Below are 13,095 nucleotides of genomic sequence, written 5' to 3'. Positions count from 1 at the left end.
ATAATGCTATTGAATGAATAAAAGAGGAATTGAAGATATCAACCGGTTTTACACATTTTGGACATAAGACTATAGTCTTATCTATTTTGCTTATTTTTAGTGAAATGCATTTTTAATCATAAAAATGTGAAAAAATAATATATTTGATTTATTTCTTCATATTTATTGAATATACGCAATTCCTGATGCAACTGAAAGAATGAAACAGGAATTTAAAACGTTGACCCATTTTGCACATTTTGGACATAAGACTATAGTCTTATCTATTTTGCTTATTTTTAGTGAAATGCATTTTTAATCATAAAAATGTGAAAAAATAACATATTTGATTTATTTCATCATATTTATTAAATATACACAATTCCTGATGCAACTGAAAGAATGAAACAGGAATTTAAAACGTTGACCCATTTTGCACATTTTGGACATAAGACTATAGTCTTATCTATTTTGCTTATTTTTAGTGAAATGCATTTTTAATCATAAAATTGTGAAAAAATTATATATTTGATTCATTTCTTCATATGAATTAAATAAACATAATTTATAATGCTATTGAATGAATAAAAGAGGAATTGAAGATGTCAACCGGTTTTACACATTTTGGACAGAAGACTATAGTCTTATCTATTTTGCTTATTTTTAGTGAAATGCATTTTTAATCATAAAAATGTGAAAAAATTATATATTTGATTTATTTCTTCATATTTATTGAATATACACAATTCCTGATGCAACTGAAAGAACGAAAGAGGAATTTAAAACGTTGACCCATTTTGCACATTTTGGACATAAGACTATAGTCTTATCTATTTTGCTTATTTTTAGTGAAATGCATTTTTAATCATAAAAATGTGAAAAAATAATATATTTGATTCATTTCTTCATATTAATTAAATATACACAATTCCTGATGCAACTGAAAGAATGAAACAGGAATTTAAAATGTTGACCCATTTTGCACATTTTGGACATAAGACTATAGTCTTATCTATTTTGCTTATTTTTAGTGAAATGCATTTTTAATCATAAAAATGTGAAAAAATTATATATTTGATTCATTTCTTCATATGAATTAAATAAACATAATTTATAATGCAATTGAATGAATAAAAGAGGAATTGAAGATATCAACCGGTTTTACACATTTTGGACATAAGACTATAGTCTTATCTATTTTGCTTATTTTTAGTGAAATGCATTTTTAATCATAAAAATATGAAAAAATAATATATTTGATTTATTTCTTCATATTTATTAAATATACACAATTCCTGATGCAACTGAAAGAATGAAACAGGAATATAAAATGTTCACCCATTTTGCACATTTTGGACATAAGACTATAGTCTTATCTATTTTGCTTATTTTTAGTGAAATGCATTTTTAATCATAAAAATGTGAAAAAATTATATATTTGATTTATTTATTCATATTTATTAAATATACACAATTCCTGATGCAACTGAAAGAATGAAACAGGAATTTAAAACGTTGACCCATTTTGCACATTTTGGACATAAGACTATAGTCTTATCTATTTTGCTTATTTTTAGTGAAATGCATTTTTAATCATAAAATTGTGAAAAAATTATATATTTGATTCATTTCTTCATATGAATTAAATAAACATAATTTATAATGCAATTGAATGAATAAAAGAGGAATTGAAGATATCAACCGGTTTTACACATTTTGGACATAAGACTATAGTCTTATCTATTTTGCTTATTTTTAGTGAAATGCATTTTTAATCATAAAATTGTGAAAAAATTATATATTTGATTCATTTCTTCATATGAATTAAATAAACATAATTTATAATGCAATTGAATGAATAAAAGAGGAATTGAAGATATCAACCGGTTTTACACATTTTGGACGTAAGACTATAGTCTTATCTATTTTGCTTATTTTTAGTTAAATGCATTTTTAATCATAAAAATGTGAAAAAATAATATATTTGATTTATTTCATCATATTTATTGAATATACACAATTCCTGATGCAACTGAAAGAATGAAACAGGAATTTAAAACGTTGACCCATTTTGCACATTTTGGACATAAGACTATAGTCTTATCTATTTTGCTTATTTTTAGTGAAATGCATTTTTAATCATAAAAATGTGAAAAAATAATATATTTGATTTATTTCATCATATTTATTGAATATACACAATTCCTGATGCAACTGAAAGAATGAAACAGGAATTTAAAACGTTGACCCATTTTGCACATTTTGGACATAAGACTATAGTCTTATCTATTTTGCTTATTTTTAGTGAAATGCATTTTTAATCATAAAATTGTGAAAAAATTATATATTTGATTCATTTCTTCATATGAATTAAATAAACATAATTTATTATGCAATTGAATGAATAAAAGAGGAATTGAAGATATCAACCGGTTTTACACATTTTGGACATAAGACTATAGTCTTATCTATTTTGCTTATTTTTAGTGAAATGCATTTTTAATCATAAAAATGTGAAAAAATAATATATTTGATTTATTTCTTCATATTAATTAAATATACACAATTCCTGATGCAACTAAAAGAATGAAACAGGAATTTAAAATGTTGACCCATTTTGCACATTTTGGACATAAGACTATATAGTCTTATATATTTTGCTTATTTTTACTGAAATACATTTTTAATCATAAAAATGTGAAAAAACTATATATTTGATTCATTTCTTCATATGAATTAAATAAACATAATTTATAATGCTATTGAATGAATAAAAGAGGAATTGAAGATGTCAACCGGTTTTACACATTTTGGACATAAGACTATAGTCTTATCTATTTTGCTTATTTTTAGTGAAATGCATTTTTAATCATAAAAATGTGAAAAAATAATATATTTGATTCATTTCTTCATATTAATTAAATATACACAATTCCTGATGCAACTGAAAGAATGAAACAGGAATTTAAAATGTTGACCCATTTTGCACATTTTGGACATAAGACTATAGTCTTATCTATTTTGCTTATTTTTAGTGAAATGCATTTTTAATCATAAAAATGTGAAAAAATTATATATTTGATTCATTTCTTCATATGAATTAAATAAACATAATTTATAATGCAATTGAATGAATAAAGAGGAATTGAAGATATCAACCGGTTTTACACATTTTGGACATAAGACTATAGTCTTATCTATTTTGCTTATTTTTAGTGAAATGCATTTTTAATCATAAAAATGTGAAAAAATTATATATTTGATTTATTTCTTCATATTAATTAAATATACACAATTCCTGTTGCAACTGAAAGAATGAAACAGGAATTTAAAATGTTGACCCATTTTGCACATTTTGGACATAAGACTATAGTCTTATCTATTTTGCTTATTTTTAGTGAAATGCATTTTTAATCATAAAAATGTGAAAAAATAATATATTTGATTTATTTCTTCATATTTATTAAATATACACAATTCCTGATGCAACTGAAAGAATGAAACAGGAATATAAAATGTTGACCCATTTTGCACATTTTGGACATAAGACTATAGTCTTATCTATTTTGCTTATTTTTAGTGAAATGCATTTTTAATCATAAAAATGTGAAAAAATTATATATTTGATTTATTTCTTCATATTTATTAAATATACACAATTCCTGATGCAACTGAAAGAATGAAACAGGAATTTAAAACGTTGACCCATTTTGCACATTTTGGACATAAGACTATATATAGTCTTATCTATTTTGCTTATTTTTAGTGAAATGCATTTTTAATCATAAAAATGTGAAAAAATAATATATTTGATTCATTTCTTCATATTTATTAAATATACACAATTCCTGATGCAACTGAAAGAATGAAACAGGAATTTAAAACGTTGACCCATTTTGCACATTTTGGACATAAGACTATAGTCTTATCTATTTTGCTTATTTTTAGTGAAATGCATTTTTAATCATAAAAATGTGAAAAAATAATATATTTGATTCATTTCTTCATATTAATTAAACATACACAATTCCTGATGCAACTGAAAGAATGAAACAGGAATATAAAATGTTGACCCATTTTGCACATTTTGGACATAAGACTATAGTCTTATATATTTTGCTTATTGTTACTGAAATACATTTTTAATCAAAAAATGTGAAAAAACTATATATTTGATTCATTTCTTCATATGAATTAAATAAACATAATTTATAATGCTATTGAATGAATAAAAGAGGAATTGAAGATGTCAACCGGTTTTACACATTTTGGACATAAGACTATAGTCTTATCTATTTTGCTTATTTTTAGTGAAATGCATTTTTAATCATAAAAATGTGAAAAAATTATATATTTGATTTATTTCATCATATTTATTGAATATACGCAATTCCTGATGCAACTGAAAGAATGAAACAGGAATTTAAAACGTTGATCCATTTTGCACATTTTGGACATAAGACTATAGTCTTATCTATTTTGCTTATTTTTAGTGAAATGCATTTTTAATCATAAAAATGTGAAAAAATAACATATTTGATTTATTTCATCATATTTATTAAATATACACAATTCCTGATGCAACTGAAAGAATGAAACAGGAATTTAAAACGTTGACCCATTTTGCACATTTTGGACATAAGACTATAGTCTTATATATTTTGCTTATTTTTACTGAAATACATTTTTAATCATAAAAATGTGAAAAAACTATATATTTGATTCATTTCTTCATATGAATTAAATAAACATAATTTATAATGCTATTGAATGAATAAAAGAGGAATTGAAGATGTCAACCGGTTTTACACATTTTGGACATAAGACTATAGTCTTATCTATTTTGCTTATTTTTAGTGAAATGCATTTTTAATCATAAAAATGTGAAAAAATAATATATTTGATTTATTTCTTCATATTTATTAAATATACACAATTCCTGATGCAACTGAAAGAATGAAACAGGAATATAAAATGTTGACCCATTTTGCACATTTTGGACATAAGACTATAGTCTTATCTATTTTGCTTATTTTTACTGAAATACATTTTTAATCAAAAAAAATGTGAAAAAACTATATATTTGATTCATTTCTTCATATGAATTAAATAAACATAATTTATAATGCTATTGAATGAATAAAAGAGGAATTGAAGATGTCAACCGGTTTTACACATTTTGGACATAAGACTGTAGTCTTATCTATTTTGCTTATTTTTAGTGAAATGCATTTTTAATCATAAAAATGTGAAAAAATTATATATTTGATTTATTTCATCATATTTATTGAATATACGCAATTCCTGATGCAACTGAAAGAATGAAACAGGAATTTAAAACGTTGATCCATTTTGCACATTTTGGACATAAGACTATAGTCTTATCTATTTTGCTTATTTTTAGTGAAATGCATTTTTAATCATAAAAATGTGAAAAAATAATATATTTGATTCATTTCTTCATATTAATTAAATATACACAATTCCTGATGCAACTGAAAGAATGAAACAGGAATTTAAAATGTTGACCCATTTTGCACATTTTGGACATAAGACTATAGTCTTATCTATTTTGCTTATTTTTAGTGAAATGCATTTTTAATCATAAAAATATGAAAAAATAATATATTTGATTTATTTCTTCATATTTATTAAATATACACAATTCCTGATGCAACTGAAAGAATGAAACAGGAATATAAAATGTTCACCCATTTTGCACATTTTGGACATAAGACTATAGTCTTATCTATTTTGCTTATTTTTAGTGAAATGCATTTTTAATCATAAAAATGTGAAAAAATTATATATTTGATTTATTTCTTCATATTTATTAAATATACACAATTCCTGATGCAACTGAAAGAATGAAACAGGAATTTAAAACGTTGACCCATTTTGCACATTTTGGACATAAGACTATAGTCTTATCTATTTTGCTTATTTTTAGTGAAATGCATTTTTAATCATAAAATTGTGAAAAAATTATATATTTGATTCATTTCTTCATATGAATTAAATAAACATAATTTATAATGCAATTGAATGAATAAAAGAGGAATTGAAGATATCAACCGGTTTTACACATTTTGGACATAAGACTATAGTCTTATCTATTTTGCTTATTTTTAGTGAAATGCATTTTTAATCATAAAATTGTGAAAAAATTATATATTTGATTCATTTCTTCATATGAATTAAATAAACATAATTTATAATGCAATTGAATGAATAAAAGAGGAATTGAAGATATCAACCGGTTTTACACATTTTGGACGTAAGACTATAGTCTTATCTATTTTGCTTATTTTTAGTTAAATGCATTTTTAATCATAAAAATGTGAAAAAATAATATATTTGATTTATTTCATCATATTTATTGAATATACACAATTCCTGATGCAACTGAAAGAATGAAACAGGAATTTAAAACGTTGACCCATTTTGCACATTTTGGACATAAGACTATAGTCTTATCTATTTTGCTTATTTTTAGTGAAATGCATTTTTAATCATAAAAATGTGAAAAAATAATATATTTGATTTATTTCATCATATTTATTGAATATACACAATTCCTGATGCAACTGAAAGAATGAAACAGGAATTTAAAACGTTGACCCATTTTGCACATTTTGGACATAAGACTATAGTCTTATCTATTTTGCTTATTTTTAGTGAAATGCATTTTTAATCATAAAATTGTGAAAAAATTATATATTTGATTCATTTCTTCATATGAATTAAATAAACATAATTTATAATGCAATTGAATGAATAAAAGAGGAATTGAAGATATCAACCGGTTTTACACATTTTGGACATAAGACTATAGTCTTATCTATTTTGCTTATTTTTAGTGAAATGCATTTTTAATCATAAAATTGTGAAAAAATTATATATTTGATTCATTTCTTCATATGAATTAAATAAACATAATTTATTATGCAATTGAATGAATAAAAGAGGAATTGAAGATGTCAACCGGTTTTACACATTTTGGACATAAGACTATAGTCTTATCTATTTTGCTTATTTTTAGTGAAATGCATTTTTAATCATAAAAATGTGAAAAAATAATATATTTGATTCATTTCTTCATATTAATTAAATATACACAATTCCTGATGCAACTGAAAGAATGAAACAGGAATTTAAAATGTTGACCCATTTTGCACATTTTGGACATAAGACTATAGTCTTATCTATTTTGCTTATTTTTAGTGAAATGCATTTTTAATCATAAAAATGTGAAAAAATTATATATTTGATTCATTTCTTCATATGAATTAAATAAACATAATTTATAATGCAATTGAATGAATAAAAGAGGAATTGAAGATATCAACCGGTTTTACACATTTTGGACATAAGACTATAGTCTTATCTATTTTGCTTATTTTTAGTGAAATGCATTTTTAATCATAAAAATGTGAAAAAATTATATATTTGATTTATTTCTTCATATTAATTAAATATACACAATTCCTGTTGCAACTGAAAGAATGAAACAGGAATTTAAAATGTTGACCCATTTTGCACATTTTGGACATAAGACTATAGTCTTATCTATTTTGCTTATTTTTAGTGAAATGCATTTTTAATCATAAAAATGTGAAAAAATAATATATTTGATTTATTTCTTCATATTTATTAAATATACACAATTCCTGATGCAACTGAAAGAATGAAACAGGAATATAAAATGTTGACCCATTTTGCACATTTTGGACATAAGACTATAGTCTTATCTATTTTGCTTATTTTTAGTGAAATGCATTTTTAATCATAAAAATGTGAAAAAATTATATATTTGATTTATTTCTTCATATTTATTAAATATACACAATTCCTGATGCAACTGAAAGAATGAAACAGGAATTTAAAACGTTGACCCATTTTGCACATTTTGGACATAAGACTATATATAGTCTTATCTATTTTGCTTATTTTTAGTGAAATGCATTTTTAATCATAAAAATGTGAAAAAATAATATATTTGATTCATTTCTTCATATTTATTAAATATACACAATTCCTGATGCAACTGAAAGAATGAAACAGGAATTTAAAACGTTGACCCATTTTGCACATTTTGGACATAAGACTATAGTCTTATCTATTTTGCTTATTTTTAGTGAAATGCATTTTTAATCATAAAAATGTGAAAAAATAATATATTTGATTCATTTCTTCATATTAATTAAACATACACAATTCCTGATGCAACTGAAAGAATGAAACAGGAATATAAAATGTTGACCCATTTTGCACATTTTGGACATAAGACTATAGTCTTATATATTTTGCTTATTGTTACTGAAATACATTTTTAATCAAAAAAATGTGAAAAAACTATATATTTGATTCATTTCTTCATATGAATTAAATAAACATAATTTATAATGCTATTGAATGAATAAAAGAGGAATTGAAGATGTCAACCGGTTTTACACATTTTGGACATAAGACTATAGTCTTATCTATTTTGCTTATTTTTAGTGAAATGCATTTTTAATCATAAAAATGTGAAAAAATTATATATTTGATTTATTTCATCATATTTATTGAATATACGCAATTCCTGATGCAACTGAAAGAATGAAACAGGAATTTAAAACGTTGATCCATTTTGCACATTTTGGACATAAGACTATAGTCTTATCTATTTTGCTTATTTTTAGTGAAATGCATTTTTAATCATAAAAATGTGAAAAAATAACATATTTGATTTATTTCATCATATTTATTAAATATACACAATTCCTGATGCAACTGAAAGAATGAAACAGGAATTTAAAACGTTGACCCATTTTGCACATTTTGGACATAAGACTATAGTCTTATATATTTTGCTTATTTTTACTGAAATACATTTTTAATCATAAAAATGTGAAAAAACTATATATTTGATTCATTTCTTCATATGAATTAAATAAACATAATTTATAATGCTATTGAATGAATAAAAGAGGAATTGAAGATGTCAACCGGTTTTACACATTTTGGACATAAGACTATAGTCTTATCTATTTTGCTTATTTTTAGTGAAATGCATTTTTAATCATAAAAATGTGAAAAAATAATATATTTGATTTATTTCTTCATATTTATTAAATATACACAATTCCTGATGCAACTGAAAGAATGAAACAGGAATATAAAATGTTGACCCATTTTGCACATTTTGGACATAAGACTATAGTCTTATCTATTTTGCTTATTTTTACTGAAATACATTTTTAATCAAAAAAAATGTGAAAAAACTATATATTTGATTCATTTCTTCATATGAATTAAATAAACATAATTTATAATGCTATTGAATGAATAAAAGAGGAATTGAAGATGTCAACCGGTTTTACACATTTTGGACATAAGACTGTAGTCTTATCTATTTTGCTTATTTTTAGTGAAATGCATTTTTAATCATAAAAATGTGAAAAAATTATATATTTGATTTATTTCATCATATTTATTGAATATACGCAATTCCTGATGCAACTGAAAGAATGAAACAGGAATTTAAAACGTTGATCCATTTTGCACATTTTGGACATAAGACTATAGTCTTATCTATTTTGCTTATTTTTAGTGAAATGCATTTTTAATCATAAAAATGTGAAAAAATAATATATTTGATTCATTTCTTCATATTAATTAAATATACACAATTCCTGATGCAACTGAAAGAATGAAACAGGAATTTAAAATGTTGACCCATTTTGCACATTTTGGACATAAGACTATAGTCTTATCTATTTTGCTTATTTTTAGTGAAATGCATTTTTAATCATAAAAATGTGAAAAAATTATATATTTGATTCATTTCTTCATATGAATTAAATAAACATAATTTATAATGCAATTGAATGAATAAAAGAGGAATTGAAGATATCAACCGGTTTTACACATTTTGGACATAAGACTATAGTCTTATCTATTTTGCTTATTTTTAGTGAAATGCATTTTTAATCATAAAAATATGAAAAAATAATATATTTGATTTATTTCTTCATATTTATTAAATATACACAATTCCTGATGCAACTGAAAGAATGAAACAGGAATATAAAATGTTCACCCATTTTGCACATTTTGGACATAAGACTATAGTCTTATCTATTTTGCTTATTTTTAGTGAAATGCATTTTTAATCATAAAAATGTGAAAAAATTATATATTTGATTTATTTCTTCATATTTATTAAATATACACAATTCCTGATGCAACTGAAAGAATGAAACAGGAATTTAAAACGTTGACCCATTTTGCACATTTTGGACATAAGACTATAGTCTTATCTATTTTGCTTATTTTTAGTGAAATGCATTTTTAATCATAAAATTGTGAAAAAATTATATATTTGATTCATTTCTTCATATGAATTAAATAAACATAATTTATAATGCAATTGAATGAATAAAAGAGGAATTGAAGATATCAACCGGTTTTACACATTTTGGACATAAGACTATAGTCTTATCTATTTTGCTTATTTTTAGTGAAATGCATTTTTAATCATAAAATTGTGAAAAAATTATATATTTGATTCATTTCTTCATATGAATTAAATAAACATAATTTATAATGCAATTGAATGAATAAAAGAGGAATTGAAGATATCAACCGGTTTTACACATTTTGGACGTAAGACTATAGTCTTATCTATTTTGCTTATTTTTAGTTAAATGCATTTTTAATCATAAAAATGTGAAAAAATAATATATTTGATTTATTTCATCATATTTATTGAATATACACAATTCCTGATGCAACTGAAAGAATGAAACAGGAATTTAAAACGTTGACCCATTTTGCACATTTTGGACATAAGACTATAGTCTTATCTATTTTGCTTATTTTTAGTGAAATGCATTTTTAATCATAAAAATGTGAAAAAATAATATATTTGATTTATTTCATCATATTTATTGAATATACACAATTCCTGATGCAACTGAAAGAATGAAACAGGAATTTAAAACGTTGACCCATTTTGCACATTTTGGACATAAGACTATAGTCTTATCTATTTTGCTTATTTTTAGTGAAATGCATTTTTAATCATAAAATTGTGAAAAAATTATATATTTGATTCATTTCTTCATATGAATTAAATAAACATAATTTATAATGCAATTGAATGAATAAAAGAGGAATTGAAGATATCAACCGGTTTTACACATTTTGGACATAAGACTATAGTCTTATCTATTTTGCTTATTTTTAGTGAAATGCATTTTTAATCATAAAAATGTGAAAAAATAATATATTTGATTCATTTCTTCATATTAATTAAATATACACAATTCCTGTTGCAACTGAAAGAATGAAACAGGAATTTAAAATGTTGACCCATTTTGCACATTTTGGACATAAGACTATAGTCTTATCTATTTTGCTTATTTTTAGTGAAATGCATTTTTAATCATAAAAATGTGAAAAAATTATATATTTGATTTATTTCTTCATATTTATTAAATATACACAATTCCTGATGCAACTGAAAGAATGAAACAGGAATTTAAAACGTTGACCCATTTTGCACATTTTGGACATAAGACTATATATAGTCTTATCTATTTTGCTTATTTTTAGTGAAATGCATTTTTAATCATAAAAATGTGAAAAAATAATATATTTGATTCATTTCTTCATATTTATTAAATATACACAATTCCTGATGCAACTGAAAGAATGAAACAGGAATTTAAAACGTTGACCCATTTTGCACATTTTGGACATAAGACTATAGTCTTATCTATTTTGCTTATTTTTAGTGAAATGCATTTTTAATCATAAAAATGTGAAAAAATAATATATTTGATTCATTTCTTCATATTAATTAAACATACACAATTCCTGATGCAACTGAAAGAATGAAACAGGAATTTAAAATGTTGACCCATTTTGCACATTTTGGACATAAGACTATAGTCTTATATATTTTGCTCATTTTTACTGAAATACATTTTTAATCATAAAAATGTGAAAAAACTATATATTTGATTCATTTCTTCATATGAATTAAATAAACATAATTTATAATGCTATTGAATGAATAAAAGAGGAATTGAAGATGTCAACCGGTTTTACACATTTTGGACATAAGACTATTGTCTTATCTATTTTGCTTATTTTTAGTGAAATGTCTCATCTATTTTGCTTATTTTTAGTGAAATGCATTTTAATCATAAATATTTGAACAAAATGACGTATTTGGTTTATATTTACATATTTATTAAATATACGCAATTTCTGGTGCGGTCTGGTTTCTTTTTCCACATTTTGGACATAAGCGTATAGTCTCATCTATTTTATTTCTTTTTTATCATAAACTTCTGATAATACATTGTATCTGATTTATTTCTTTATATTTATTTATACAGGAATATGACAATGAAATATAACATTACATTTTATTTGGCAGCGGCTTTATCCACAGTGATTCAGAAGAACTGCATATGACATTAGAGCAACTACAGAACACAGGTCAGATAAGGTAGCTACAATTCCTATGTGTCAATTATACATAGCCACGAACGTATACATATTATGTTGTATTTTAGAAAATATTTGAATAGGATAATATTTGAATAGGATACGGATATGAAAAAAGTAATTTGCTTTACATGTATATTGCCTAGCAGTATTGTTCCTAGCAATGGTACCTATGGCCTGCTAATGTTATATATTCCACACACGATTCTGTCTTTACATCCCAATTGTAATTAAATGTCCAGAATAGCTAAATACCGAACGAAGAAACACAACATAGCTGCACTGCGGAATACCATACAATATTCTCACACGTTAAGGGTGCACTCCATGAAAAAGATTGTTATAACACTGATTACCGTTGCCATCTATATATAACCATTCATGTTGCTAAAAATGTGATTTTCAATATCTCTGACCACCTCACCCCCTTTGCAGGACATTTCGCTTGTAGCACTCGAGGGTGTGTCCTCAATGGAGGTGTGGGTGGGGTTGAGGAAGTGAGAGGAGACCAGCACAGAGTCTAGTAGGGCTACAAAAAACCTGTATAGGATACCTTTAACTGCTGTCCCTTTTTTCAGTGCATCTAAATTAGGTGGTTCACATTTACGTTAA

This window comes from Anguilla anguilla, chromosome 18 (genome assembly GCF_013347855.1).
Source record: "Anguilla anguilla isolate fAngAng1 chromosome 18, fAngAng1.pri, whole genome shotgun sequence".
NCBI lineage: Eukaryota > Metazoa > Chordata > Actinopteri > Anguilliformes > Anguillidae > Anguilla > Anguilla anguilla.
The sequence above is the reverse complement of the archived record's forward strand: the minus strand, read 5'-3'. Positions refer to the sequence as shown.